General features: G+C 36.9%; 1 long non-coding RNA gene across 2 annotated transcripts in view; it reads right to left on the reverse strand.

Annotated features, from left to right (window-relative positions):
- Positions 1-2,582: 2,582 nt before the first annotated feature.
- The window catches only part of LOC122237734, an 81,438-nt gene continuing 68,303 nt past the window's right edge, over positions 2,583-15,717 (reverse strand). The window contains exons 4-5 of one of the 2 annotated variants that reach the window (XR_006216355.1): positions 12,189-12,223; positions 2,583-2,659 (exon numbers count right to left, since the gene is read on the reverse strand). This is a non-coding gene — a long non-coding RNA (uncharacterized LOC122237734). Of the gene's footprint in view, positions 2,660-12,142; positions 12,224-15,717 lie in introns of those variants that run through there. The other variant, XR_006216354.1, reaches the window with a different exon arrangement.

Below are 15,717 nucleotides of genomic sequence, written 5' to 3' on the forward strand. Positions count from 1 at the left end.
GATCATCCACCCTTCCCTCCCCCATGATGATGGCATGCTGGATTTCCTAGAAAGAAATCCATTGCTCTACATGACACATTTTGAACTTGCTTTGTGAAAAATGCAGCTCTTGTTTTCCATTCAAAAGTTCTTTTGATTCAGTTATCCATTCCATTCTGTGTTCTAAGAGGATCAGAATTTCATGTCTTTAAGGGATGATTAACTACCCCCTTGAGACTGAGGTGGCCTGCTCTTTATCTGAGGACCACCTAGAAAATTGGTTCGTGATATTATTTTCTAAGTACCTAATTTTTCTCACCAAATCATGTTAAATTCATTTAAGGAAACTTAAGTCTTCTCACATACTTCCACACATCTTAAAAGAAAGGTATGTCAGTAGAAATGGGGCTGTCAATCACAGGTAGTAAAAATACGTGCTCTCTGTATAACCTTTTGAGTGTGTGTCATACAAACATAACATTTTAAGACAAAGCTAAAGCATGCCAATATTTAGAATGAGTTGGGCTCCTTCTGCTTTCATTTATGTGCATCTTGGCTTCATCAGGAGTGATAGACACATAAATAAAAAAGCAGAATTTGGCCCATTGATTTTAAAGCCTCTGATCTCCCTTGAATAAACTGAGTTAATTCACTTTTCCTCCTATCAACACACATGCATCATTTTAAAAAATGTTTGCATTCCTCAACAATGTCCAGAGGACAGACCATTTTATGTACTGCTGGCTCTTATTCGACTCTGACAGTCACTGACCTCATCTAGGTTTTAGGTTAAGTGCAGTGGATGGCTTTATTTGCTGGTATCATGGATGATTGCTCTAGGAAGAAATAAAACAAGGAAATGAAGCCAGGGTTCTGTGAGAGCTGCCTACAATTCACAGCATGTAGTCAACTGACTGATATGAGCATTGCCTTTTCTCACATTTTCCAACATTTTATAGGGAGCCAATCTGAAAGTAGAGACTTTCTTTTTCATCTGTATAAGAGACCTATATTTATAGCATTAATGTTTGATACGGCCAAACCTTTTGAAAAAGATGATTCCATCAAACAAATCTGAACTTACTGGAAAAATTAAACTTTAGAAAACAAGGTAGTTCTGTCTTTCCTGATTTAAACTTCTGAGAGTCAGAATAACTTGGTCACAGCAAAGAGAAAACAGTTTTAAAATCGTAATTCCTAAAACAATATTTGCTAGGTATTCTAATAGAACTTCTAAAATTTTTTTTTAATTTATTTTGAGAGAGACCGAGACAGAGCTAGTGGGGGAGAGGCGGAGAGAGAGAGGGAGAGATAGAGAATCCCAGGCAGTCTCCACACTGTCAACGCAGAGCTCGATGTGGGGCTTGAACTCCCAAAACTGTGAGATCATGACCTGAGCCGAAATCAAGAGGGATGCTTAACTGACTGAGCCACCCAGGCACCCTCTAATAGAACTTCTAAACATTATCTGGTTCTTGGCAAAATTATGGTGTGTAGGGGTAATAAAGTAATTTTGTGGAACTATAATAACTATATACACATAGAAATTAAAATATAGTAGCAAGGAAATACTTCAGACTTTCATCTTTTGTGGGTTTTCTGTATAGAAATAAAAAGTCATTATTTAATTTTGCTCCTCTCAGAACATTTAAAACACAGCTGTGAAATACAAAGTGCTTACATTAGGAAACTTCTTCCTTCCCACTCCCCTGTCTCCCTTTCTCTGTGCATCTGAAATCCAAATTAGATCCACTTCATTGATTAAAAATATTGCTTCTAGTGATTTGCCAAAAACTGTGTTCTGAAATTTAAATTAGGTTAAGTATTTTGTAGCAGACTGCCATAATAATTTTCTAAAGCAGTAAAATCAGTTATCAGAATTAATGATACATAAAATTCATTTTATGATTTTACTTACATTACCTTGCATCTCTCTGTTATCTATTTTTCAAAAGAACTCCTTTAATCCCATAATGTGTGTCTGCCCTACCCAGTGACCCTGCATATGGCAGAGAAGACAAGGGGATTCAATAGAATTTTTTTTTTCATATACATTCTTGTTGGTGTCGAGAAGTTGCATGCAACGTATAGGAGAAATAGGATAGGCTTGTATAGACTTGGTAGCCTGCTATCTCTGCAAATAGGAAATCCCCCTAAAGTGGCAGTTACCCCGTAAGTGGCCTTCCCTGGGGCTCTCAGTGATGGAGTAGCTGGCGTTACCTGCTGCGTGAACGGATCAGCTGCCACTTGAAAAATCAAGGGATGAGCCCCTGTAGCTTAATGACCCTCTCCGTGCAACTGCTGGGGACACAGCTCTCCTTTTCTTCCTTGTTAGACTATGATGGCAAATGAAATATTTTTTTACTGAAACTATTTAGTCCATCACTCATTCTGTCATTGAGCCAATCAGTTCTTCCCTAATTAAGCAGGTATCGAGCACCTGCTGTGTATAGGCACGGTGCCATGGATGAAAGCTACAGAAACAGAGAGCTGGGTCTGTTTTCATGGAGCCTGTCTTGTGAGGAGACAAACATATAATCCTCAAGGCAGGAATTAAGTTCTACAATAGCACAAATTAGAGAGTTTAATGATTCTGCCAAAGGTGATTGCTTAGGATATTCTTCCAAGTTTCACGAAAGAATAGGTTTTAGATGCCTGGTGGTTTTGTCATTGCTCATTGCTGGGAATGCATGAAAGAAGAAAAAAAATACAGTCGGTAATTGTTCAAAAATAACTTCAAACATTCAATTTGCTTAGTAAAGATCGCCATCTAGGTCAAGAGACTTGCAAGTCTAGAATATGTAATTTTATTTTGCCTGAGTGTATAGGAGCATATCACAAACATTTCAGAACACTCCCAGGATCATTGGTTATTCTCAAGGAGAACAAAACAAAGAGCGGGCAGAACAGCACATCTGCCCTTCCCATTCCAATTCATGCTCTGCCACCGCCATATTGACCATTCAAATGTGTCTCCTTTCTAATCTGCCATTCCTTTTAGCACCTTACCTCGCATTTTAACCTTGACTCATTCTGTTTCAAGTCCCACAAAACTCTATAGAGCAGCGCTTCTTAATTTACTATACCATTAATGTGGACACTTATAGATCTTTTGAAGTGCATATTCAGGGTGGAGCTTGAGATTCTTCATTTCAAGCAAATGCCTAGGTAGTACTGATCTCAGCTCAAGTGGCAGATAATATATACCTGCTTTATGTTCATCTTACTGATCATCTATAAAGAAACCACTTTTATTTATCTATGCTTACTTTTATTTAAAGATGATTAAAATTGTGAAAATGATACATATTCTTCAGGCTTCTGGTGGAAGATGTTTTATTTTTTTTACTTTTTGTTAATTTTCGACACAGAGGGGGTGAAGGGAGAAGGGCAGAAGGAGACAGAGAATCTTAAGCAGGGTCTGCACTCAGCTCAGAGCCTGATGTGGGGCTGAATCCCATCACCCTAGGATCAAGACTTGAGCTGAAATCAAGAGCTTCCTGAAGACCCCATGGGGGATATTTTATGTTTTTTATTGTTATTTTTACTATATTTTTTTTTTTGTCAAATTGGCTAACACACAGTGTGTACAGCGTGCTCTTGGTTTTGGGGGTAGATTTCCATAGTTCATCGTTTACATACAACACCCAGTGCTAATCTCAGCAAGTGCCCCCACTCAATGCCCATAACCCATTTTCCCCTCTCTCCCACTTCCTCCACTCACCCTTAGTTTTTTCTCTGTATTTGTCTCCTATGGTTTGTCTCCCTCTCTAAAACTATTTTTTCCACTTCCCTTCTCCCATGGTCTTCTGTTAAATTTCTCAAGTTCCACATATGAGTGAAAACATATGATATCTGTCCTTCTCTGACTGACTTATTTCACTCAGCATAATATCTTCCAGTTCCATACATGTTGCTGCAAATGGCATGATTTCATTCTTTCTCATTGCCAAGTAGTATTCCATTGTATATTTAAACTACATCTTCTTTATCCATTCCTCAGTTGATGGACATTTAGGCTCTTTCCATAATTTGGTTATTGTTAAAAGGGCTGCTATAAACATTGGGGTACGTATGCCCCTATGAATCAGCACTCCTGTATCCTTTGGATAAATTCCTAGTAGTGCTATTGCTGGGTCGTAGGGTAGTTCTATTTTTAATTTTTTGAGGAATCTCCACACTGTCTTGCAGAGCAGCTGTACCAGTTTGCATTCCCACCAATAGTGCAAGAGGGTTCCTATTTCTCCATATCCTTACCACATCTGTTGTTTCCTGAGTTGTTTATTTTAGCCACTCTGACTAGTATGAGGTGGCATCTCAGTGTGGTTTTGATTTGTACTTCCCTGATGATGAGTGATGTTGAGCATCTTTTCATGTGTCTGTTGGCCATCTGGATGTCTTCTTTGGAAAAGGGTCTATTCATGTCTTCTGCCCATTTCTTCACTGGATTATTTGTTTTTTGGGTGTTGAGTTTGGTAAGTTCTTTATAGATTTTGGATATTAACCCTTTATCCAATATGTCATTCGCAAATGTATTTTCCCATCCCATCAGTTACCTTTTAGTTTTGTTGATTGTTTCCTTTGCAGCGCAGATTTTTATCTTCATGAGATCCCAATAGTTCATTTTTGCTTTTGATTTTTTTGCCTTTGGAGATGTGTCAAGCAAGAAATTGCTGCAGCTGAGGTAAAAGAGGTTGTTGCCTGCTTTCTCCTCTAGGGTTTTGGTTGTTTACTATCTCACATTTAGGTCTTTCATCCATTTTGAGTTTATTTCTGTGTATGGTGTAAGAAAGCGGTCTAGTTTAACTCTTCTGCATATTGCTCTCCAGTTTTCCCAGCACCACTTGATGAAGAGGCTGTCTTTTTTTCCATTGGATACTCTCTCCTGCTTTGTCAAAGATTAGTTGGCCATACATTTGTGGATCTAATTCCGGGGTCTCTATTCTATTCCATTGGTCTATGTGCCTGTTTTTGTGCTAATACTGTACTGTCCTGATGATTACAGCTTTGTAGAAGAGGCTAAAGTCTGGGATTGTGATGCCTCACACTTTAGTGTTCTTCTTCAATATTACTTTGGCTTTTCAGGGTCTTTTGTGGTTCCATGCAAATTTAAGGATTGTTTATTCTAGCTTTGAGAAGAATGTTGGTGCAATTTTGATTGGGATTGCACTGAATGTATAGATTGCTTTGGGTAGTATTGACATTTTAACAATATTTATTCTTCAATCGATGAGCATGGAATGTTTTTTCCATTTCTTTGCATCTTCTTCAATTTCCTTCATAAGCTTTCTATAGTTTTCAGCATACAGATTTTTTCCACCTTTGGTTAGGTTTAGTCCTAGGTATTTTATGGTTCTTGATGCTATTGTAAATGGGATCAGTTTCTTGATTTCTCTTTCTGTTGCTTCATTATTGGTGTATAAAAATGAAATCAATTTCTGTACATTGATTTTGTACCCTGTGACTTTGCTGAATTCATGTATAGTTTCTAGCAGTCTTTTGGTGGAGTCTTTCAGCTTTTCCATGTAGAGGATCATGTCGTCTGTGAAAAGTGAAAGTTTGACTTCTTCTTTGCCAATTTTGATGCCTTTTATTTTATTTTCTTGTCTGATTACTAGGACTTCCAACACTATGTTAAATAACAGTAGTGAGAGTGGACATCCCTGTTGTGTTCCTGGTCTCAGGGGGAAAGCTCTCCGTGTTTCCCCATTGAGGATGATATTATCTGTGGGCTTTTCATATATGGCTTTTATGATGTTTAGGTATGTTTCTTCTATCCCGACTTTCTTGAGGATTTTTACTAAGAAAGGATGCTTTTTTGTCAAATGCTTTTTTCTGCCTCTATTGACAGGATTATATGGTTCTTATACTTTCTTTAATTAATGTGATGTATCACATTGATTGATTTGTGAATATTGAACCAGCCCTGCGGCCCAGAAATGAATCCCACGTGATCGTCGTGAATAATTCTTTTTATATGCTGTTGAATTCGATTTGCTAGTATCTTGTTGAGAATTTTTGCATCCACATTCATCAAGGACATTGGCCTGAAATTCTCCTATTTTGTGGAGTCTTTGTCTGGTTTGGGAATCAAGGTAATGTTGGCTACAAAGAATGAGTCCAGATGTTTTACTTCTGTTTCTATTTTTTGGAACAGCTTGAGAATGATAGATATTAACTCTGCTTTAAATGTATGGTAGAATTCCCCTAGGAAGCCATCTGGACCATGACTCTTATTTACTGGGAGATTTTTGATAACTGTTTCAATTTCTTCACTAGCTATGGGTCTATTCAAATTCTCTATTTCTTCCCATTTGAGTTTTGGTAGTGTGTGGGTGTCTAGGAATTTGTGTATTTCTTTCAGGTTGTCCAGTTTGTTGACATATAATTTTTCATAGTATTCTCTGATAATTGTTTGTATTTCTGAGGTATTGGTTGTGATCTATTTTAATTTGTGATTTTATCGATTTGAGTCCTCTCCTTTTTGAGAAGTTTGGCTAGGGGTTTATCGATTTTGTTTATTTTTTCAAAAAACTAAATTAAACTCTTAATTTCATTGATCTGTTCTATTGTTTTTTGTTTGTTTTTGGATTCTATATTGTTTATTTCTGCTCTGATCTTTATTATTTCTTTTTTTTAACATTTATTTATTTTTGAGAGAGAGATAAAGCATGAGCTGGACAGGGGCAGAGAGAGAGGGAGACACAGAATCTGAAGCAGACTCCAGGTTTTGAGCTGTCAGCACAGAGCCCAATGTGGGGCTCTAACTCACATACTGTGAGATTATGACCTGAGCCCAAGTCAGATGCTTAACCGACTGAGCCACTCAGGCACCCCGATCTTTATTATTTCTCTTCTTCTGCTGGCTTTGGGGTTTCTTTGTTGTTCTGCTTCTAGTTCCTTTAGGTTTGCTGTTAGATTTTGTCTTTGGGATTTTTCTTGTTTCTTGAGATAGGCCTGGATTGCAGTGTATTTTCCTCTTTGGACTATCTTTGCTGCAGAAGGATAGACCACATAATTATGATATAATGTACTTCTTAATTTCTTGATATAGCCTGTAATTTAAAATATAGTTTGTCTGATATAAGTATGGCTACTTCAGCTTTCTTTTGACTTGCAGTAGCATGATAGATGGTTCTCCATCCCTTCACCTTCAATCTGAAGTTGTCCGCAGGTCTAAAATGAGTCTCTTGTAGACAGAAAATAGATGGGTCTTGTTTTTTATCCATTCTGATACCCTATGTCTTTTGGTTGGCGCATTTAGTCCATTTACATTCAATGTTATTATTGAAAGATATGGGTTTAGAGTCATTGTGATGTCTGTAGGTTTCATGCTTATAGCGATGTCTCTGGTACTTTGTCTCACAGGATCCCCCTTAGGATCTCTTGTAGGGCTGGTTTAGTGGTGATGAATTCCTTCAGTTTTTGATTGTTTGGGAAGACCTTTATCTCTCCTTCTATTTTGAATGACAGATTTGCTGGATAGAGGATTCTCGGCTGCACATTTTTTCTGTTCATCACATTGAAGATTTCCTGCCATTCCTTTCTGGCCTGCCAAGTTTCAGTAGATAGGTCGGTTACTAGTCTTATGTGTCTACCTTTGTAAGTTAGGGCCCATTTATCCCTGGCTGCTTTCATAATTCTCTCTTTATCCTTGTATTTTGCCAGTTTCACTATGATATGTTGTGCAGAAGATCAGTTCAAGTTATGTCTGAAGGGAGTTCTCTGTGCCTCCTCGATTTCAATGTCTGTTTCCTTCCCCAGATCAAGGAAGTTCTCAGCTATGATTTGTTTGAGTACACCTTCAGTCCCTTTCTCTTTCTCTTCTTCTGGAACTCCTATGGTATGGATATTGTTCCCTTTCATTGAATAGCTTAGTTCTCTGATTCTCCCCTGGTGGTCCAGAATTTTTTGATCTCTCTTTTTCTCAGCTTCATATTTTTCCATCATTTCATCTTCCATTTCACTTAATCTCCCCTTTGCCTCTTCAATTCTTGCTGTCACTGCCTCTAGCTTATTTTGCACTTCGTTTACATTATTTTTTAATTCATCATGACTAGTTTTTAGTTCCTTGATCTTTGCAGCAATAGATTCTCTGCTGTATTCTATGCTTTTTTCCAGCCCAGTGATTAATCTTATGACTTTTATTCTAAATTCTGATTCAGATATATTGTTTATATCTGTTTTGATCAATTTTAGCTGTCATTTCTTCCTGGAATTTCTTTTGAGGATAATTCTTCCATTCCATTATTTTGGCTAGTTTTCTGTCCTTTATGTGTTTTAAAAATTTGTTATGTGGCCTGCACCTGCGAGTACTAGTATATTAAAGAGGAGTCAAACACTGTCCAGAGCCTGGCCCTTCAGCAGGTGTTTTTTTTGGAGTGTTACTTGCTCTCTGTTGTTGTGACTTTGGTTACTTTATCCTTCTACTCTAGTGATGTTTTGGACCCTCCACCATATGTGCTTTGATTTGTTCTTTTAAATAGCCCTGGAAAGGAAAACAAACAAACACAAAACAAACAGAAAACAAAGAAACACACAAATAAAAACAAACAAACAAACAAAAAAACAGAAACACCAGCTACAAGTAAACAACAGGATGGAACCTATGCTGATAGGAGAGGCCTTATCCCATACAAAGAGAGAAATGACAGGGACAGGGAAAAAGAAAATAAAAATTTACCAGACAGAGAAACTATACAGCTAATCCGGAGAGAGACAAAGGAAAATAAAGAAGGTGGGGAGAAAAGAAAAGAAAAGAAAAGAAAAGAAAAGAAAAGAAAAGAAAAGAAAAGAAAATTGACCAGCCAGAGAAACTATGGTTTAATTCAGAGAGACAAAAAGGAAAATAAAGGAGCTGTAGAACATGTATAAAGAGAATAGATCGAATGTGTCTGCGTAAGCAACCCAACAACCAGAGTAACCAGACTAGAGGAGGGAAGAGATAAGAAGGAGAAAAGGAAGGAAAAATATATAAAATATATTTATACATAAAATGAGAACTGTCCAAGAATTAAATCAGGCAATGCAACAGTGCAGCAGGTCTAGAGGAGGGGCTGCCTTGTTCCTCGGCATCAATCCAGCTCCAGTAGATATGCAGTTACCAAGCGCAGAGGGGTATGGTTTGGTGTGGGCAGGTCCCACCTCCCCTGAGGTCCCCAGTGTCCGATTCCTGAAGCCCCACCTTGGTGATGGGGAGAAACATGACGACAACCCAGTCTCTCCTCCACGGACTGGGTGTCCCAAACTATTCTCTTCAAGCTGTCCTCACTGTGCCACAGGCACAAATGAGGTGGTTTGTCCTGCTCCACCAACTCCTGTGCCTCCCTGGTGCTTGACTGGGATTTAAACCCCAATGTCTTGAAGATTCCCACTCTGTGCGTCCAGGTTCTGAGAAAGAGCCACCCACCACCTCACAGTGCTGCTCCAGTGGTTTGTCCCTCTCCGCTGGCTCCTGTACCTCCCTGGTGCTTGGCTGGCACTTAAACAAACCCAGATGTCTTTAAGGTTCCCACTCCATATGCTCTGGTTTCAGGGAAGTACCTCCTTTGAGTGGATATATACCTTCTTTCACCAGAACTCCAGGGAGGGAATTGCTTTTTCCCACTGTAGACTGCACATCTGAACTAGTTACCAAGAGAGGGACTGGGTCCTCTCATCCCCAGGTGTGAGAACAGGGCAGCCTACCCCAGTCTGGAGAAAGCCCTGCAGTTAGAGATTGGATCTTTCTTTGTCCCGGTCCATGGTTTTCCTCTTGTCCAGATACAGTCCTACACTTCCCCAGCCTCTCTTTCTCTTCCCTTTGTCTCTTCTGAAGGGGATCCCTCCCGTCCATTCCTACGCCACCCATTTTATCTCTCCCAGTTTGCAATCATGCACCTATGGCCCACGAGGTTGTCCACAAGTGCCCCTGGAGACATCTCTGACACTCTGCAGCCTGGATTCTTGGAATTCAAAGTCCTTTGGCCTCAACACTTCTGTATTTGAGAGACAAGGGAACTTTGGGTCTCCCTATTTCTCTGTGATGTTGAATCTCTCAGATACACCCCATGGGGGATATTTTAAATGCATAATTGGCATGATATGAAAGCAGTGATTCTTCACTATCTTAAAAAAAACTTGTGGGCAAAATACATAGAAACAAGAAGAGTCTCATGTATACAACTGGATGTTTTGAAACTGGAAGATACTAAACCTCCCATTCAAATGACCCTGTAGATACCACCATCCATAACAATATAATACTTTGACATCTCAGTCTTCCTCTTCCTGTCAGGTTCAGTTCTGCTCCATTCTCCCACTGATCCTTAGCACCCAGCACAGTGTCTTACAAAGGATAAATACTCCATAGTCATTTTATCCATGAATTACAAAACAAACAAACAAACAAAAACACTAACTGCCTTCCTCACCTTTTTCTCTCCCTTCTTCAGTAGGTCACTGATTCCTTAACTAAGAGTTAGACTCTGGTGCTACAGATATGTGATGGACAGTGTTTTGATCGTAGAATCCTGGATTGAGAAAAGAACTAGAATATGGTAGAAAATACGGTGTGCTTCCAGGGATACCAGATTAACTATTTTTCTATCTTTATGTAGAAATGTCAATCTGATGGTCATGACAATATTGACTTTCTCTGGGAGCACAGAGATGGTTGGGTACACTATATATCATAAACATTAAACTCTAAAACATTAAAATAGATTTTGTGAGGACACATTTGAATACTTTATCATTTGTCTAAATGCATGAATAAGCATTGTATACACTTTACAGTGATAATCAGAAAATGGTGTAATTCACACATTCATTCAAGCAATAAATCTTATGATAATATAATATGTGTATTATTGAAATTGCCTGAGCCTACACTGCTCATTTTAGACTGTGTAGACTGCTGCAGCATTTTTTTGTTAACCAAATGATATAGTTTCTACAAAATCATAGAGGGCAGAAGTCCTGTTTCACACATCTGTGTCACTTACCCCCGTAACTGAAGCATTCATGTTCATCGTATATGTTTTTCATGAATGAATGAATGAGCTATTTCCAGAAACATTGCAGGTTAGAAATTGTAACACAATGAAACTTTTAAATATACCTGCAGAATGGGTGTTGCTTTTAGAATACATAGTCCAAAGGAAAACATTTTTTTTTGTTCAGGCTCTAGTTGAACAGTTGTTAGATACGTTTCTAAACAAAACATGCCAGTTAATGTTTCACTCATTAAGTGTCTTAATTAGAAACACATTAAAATTATATCTTGGAACAAGTACAAATTCACCATATCTTACTAATTTTTTTCCTGAACTATTTTGCAATTATGAACCTTAAATATTACATTCATATGTTTTGCTAGATTGTGGAAATACTGCTAGAATAACATGATAAATAATTAAATATTTTATCATTTTTTTCTATACTCAAATACAGTGAAAATGAAGCACATAGCACTTTGAATGAACTGGAAATCTATCCCAAATAATTATTTTTGATGAACTGTTATTCAATTAAGTTTTTTATGGATGCCAGTTCTGGAATAGTAACAAAAATTTAGCTATGCATTTCTTTACCTAGACATTTTGATTGTACCATTTTAGTTTAGAAAAAAATCTAAGTGAAGAACTATGTATTTCCAACAATATGATTTGCCACATTGTTAATGCCCTCAAATTTAATTGTTCACCAAAACAGAACTAGATAAATAAAAAATATTCCCATTCAATAGAATATTTATATTTATCAAAAAAATTGATCTCCATATGCTACCATAGAAGAATGTCCAAGGTATTTTGATGAAGGACATAAAAATGTATTAGTCATGGCATCATTTTGTTTCTCTAAAAATGGTAATTAATAATCATATATAATTTTCCATTTGAAAAAGTAAAGAGCACTCTTATCTCTTTATATATAAAAAGGAATACTTCCCTTTTAGAATATATATTCCAACAGCAACATAAAACCTATAGATAAATGTAGAAGCTTTGTTATATCAACTATATCAAGATGGCATTTGATAAATTCTCTGAATATTCTTTTTTCCTAAACTTGGTTGGATTGTTCAAGAAGAATTAGTAACTGAAGTATATATTTATAAACAGAAGTGCACATATTGTTTGTTCTAGATATCGTGAACAAATTTTCAAAATAAATGCAATCCATCGAAGTGAATTTGTTTGTACATGTAATAGGATTCATATGCCAACCTTTCTTTACTTCTGGGATTTCCTTCCATGTTTCCCTGTGGAGAGGAAAGCATAACATCATTAGCTTCTTCCCCTCTCTTCCTCCTCCCCTTTGCCACCTGCCTTAACTCCTTCCTTTTCAAAAGATGAGACACTTATTTGGCCACCAAGTTAAAGAACAGAACCTGACCTGCATAAATGGTTATTTCTTCTCTTTTGTCATAGGATACCTATGATCAGGGAGGGGTATATTAAATTTGGGGGTTTGGTATCAAGAAATAAACTAATCAGTAGATAATTGGCATTATTAGCAATAAGGGATATTTGGGTTTCACCTTCTGTACTCTTTTTGTCCTAGTTCTCCTTTAGTTCAAACTTGAGTTGGGAGAGATGGATGTTATTTATTGTTTCGTAAGTCCATAACAATTATCGGATGGGATTCCAAATAATATTGAAAACATAGCTCAAAATTTCCCCCAAATAAGTCAAGTTACGTTATTCTGTTTTTGCCAGTTTTGTCTGATTACAAAACCAAAATGTATTGAAAATTTTATAAAAATTAAATAGAAGACCTATACTTAAGAAGTATAATAATTATACTAAATATAATACAATCTAAATAGAATAAAAGAGCATATGTATTTCTAACAAATATAATAAGATTTAAACAGATAAAATAAAAGAATAAAATTATTTCTTTTAATACATAGGAACAGCTATAGCTAACATTCTGTCACAGCATATTGTTTTTTTTTTTTATTTTATTTTTTTAATCTACATCCAAGTTAGCATAGAGTGCAACAATGAATTAGGGAGTAGATTCCTTAATGCCCCTTACCCACTTAGCCCATCCCCCCTCTCACAACCCCTCCAGTAACCCTCTGTTTGTTCTCCATATTTAAGAGTCTCTTGGAGCGCCTGGGTGGCTCAGTCGGTTGGGCATCCTGTTTCGGCTCAGGTCATGATCTCACGGTCCGTGAGTTCGGGCCCCGTGTCGGGCTCTGTGCTGACAGCTCAGGGCCTGGAGCCTGTTTCAGATTCTGTGTCTCCCTCTCTCTCTGACCCTCCCCCATTCATGCTCTGTCTCTCCCTGTCTCAAGGATGAATAAACATTAAAAAAAAAGAAAAAAAAGAGTCTCTTATGTTTTGCCCCCCTCCCTGTTTTTATATTCTTTTTGTTTCCCTTCCCTATTTTCATCTATTCTGTGTCTTAAAGTGCTCATATGAGTGAAGTCATATGATATTTGTCTTTGTCTGACTGACTAATTTCACTTAGCATAATACCCTCTAGTTCCATCTGCATAGTTGCAAATAGCAAGATTTCATTCTTTTTGATTGCTGAGTAATGCTTCATTGTGTGTGTGTGTGTATATATATATATACATATATATATATACGTATATGTATGTGTGTATATATATATATATATATATACCACATATATATATATATGTGGTATATATATATACCACATCTACTTTACCCATTCATCCATTGATGGACATTTGGGCTCTTTCCATACTTTGGCTATTGTTGATAGTGCTGCTATGAGCATTGAAGTGCATGTGTCCCTTCAACACAGCATACCTCTATCCCTTGGATAAATACCTAGTAGAGCATTTTCTGGGTGCACCAGCTTCCATTCCCACCAGAAGTGCAAAAGAGATCCTCTTTCTCCTCATTCTCGCTGTGCAGAAGCTTTTTATTTTGAAGATGTCCCAATAGTTCATTTTTGCTTTTGTTTCCTTTGCTTTCCAGAGATGTGTTGAGTAAGAAGTTGCTGTGGCCAAAGTCAAAGAGGTTTTGTCTGTTTTCTCCTCGAGGATTTTGATGGCTTCCTATCTTACATTTAGGTCTTTCATCCATTTTGAGTGTATTTTTGTGTATGGTGTAAGAAAGTGGTCCAGGTTCATTCTTCTGCATGTTGCTGTCCAGTTTTCCCAGCACCACTTGCTGAAGAGACTGTCTTTATTCCATTGGATATTCTTTCCTTCTTTGTCAAATATTAGTTGGCCATACGTTTGTGGGTCCATTTCTGGGTTCTCTATTCTATTCCATTGATCTGAGTGTCTGTTCTTGTGCCAGTACCATACTGTCTTGATGATTACAGCTTTGTAGTATAGCTTGAAGTCTGAGATTGTTATGCCTCCTGCTTTGGTTTTCCTTTTCAAGACTGCTTTGGATATTCAGGGTCTTTTCTGGTTCCATACAAATTTTAGGATTATTTGTTCTAGCTCTGTGAAGAATGCTGGTGTCATTTTGATAGGGATTGCATTGAATGTGTAGATTGCTTTGTGTAGTATTGACATATTTACAATATTTGTTCTTCCTATCCAGGAGCATGGAATCTTTTTCCATTTTTTTTTATGTCTTCTTTAATTTCTTTCATAAGCTTTCTATAGTTTTCAGTGTATAGATTTTTCACCTCTTTGGTTAGATTTAGTCCTAGGTATTTTATGGGTTTTGGTTCAATTGTAAATGGAATTGATTCCTTGATTTCTCTTTCTGTTGCTTCATTGTGCATATTGGGTTCTTAATGATTATTTTAAATATTTGTGATTACCTGAAAATATAATTTATATTCTGGTACAGCCAATTAACAGTTTTGATATAAACATTTTCCTTGTTCATAAGATGCCAATAAGCTTAATTTTAATCCTTCCATTGTCAATGGTTGAGATGCATCTTTTTCTTTGATCCTCCTTTGTACTAGGGATTTAAGTTATTTCCCCAATTTCTCACCATTGTACATAGTGTTGTTATAAAAATCCTTGACTGAAAATCACTGTTTTCCTTCATATAGAAATTGCTGAATGCAAATTTACACAACAAACTGAATTTCCAAAAAAGTGATAGGAATTTAAATTCTCAAAGGAGTGAAAAAATTTAGAAGTTTTTCATGCATTTTTTTTACTAAAAAAAAAGTAATAAATGCTCATTGTAGAAAAATTGAAAAAATATAGAACTTGGACTTTCAGAAAACCTACAGTAACTTATAAAGTTTTGTGTACCTTTTAGTTTTAATATCAACCTGGACTCCCTGCCTATCTTTCCTATGGATGCAACGCAATGCATTAAATGGGGTAACTACAATTTCCTATTTTCTATTCCTTCAAGATTATTTACTGTGAGATGCATACACGTTTCACATCGAATCCATTAGAGCATTCATCTTACGTAATAGCACAAATATGTCTGAAGTTGCACTAGCTTAGCAGGGAAAAACTGGGTCTAAAATAACAGTTGCAAAACAATTTCTGTGGCTTTACAGTTACCCTTTGTGTGGAATGTACTCCTTTTCCATTCCCTAATTCAACTATCTCAGGTAATTCATGGCGTCTCCAGGCCACTGTTCAGCATCCTTTGAGTTAGATGTCTAGGATATCTCAGGAAGCATGGTATTTTCCACCTTCAGTGGCACATTGGGTGAGATCCTTGGTGTTGCTGTCACACAAAGCATTAGTTATATAATATATTCAAGCCTCACCATACTTCACATATAATAAGTATTTTCAAATTAAACATTTCATAGATCTCTTTATTCCTCCTC

Source organism: Panthera tigris, chromosome B1 (genome assembly GCF_018350195.1).
Source record: "Panthera tigris isolate Pti1 chromosome B1, P.tigris_Pti1_mat1.1, whole genome shotgun sequence".
In the NCBI taxonomy this organism is placed as follows: Eukaryota; Metazoa; Chordata; class Mammalia; order Carnivora; family Felidae; genus Panthera; species Panthera tigris.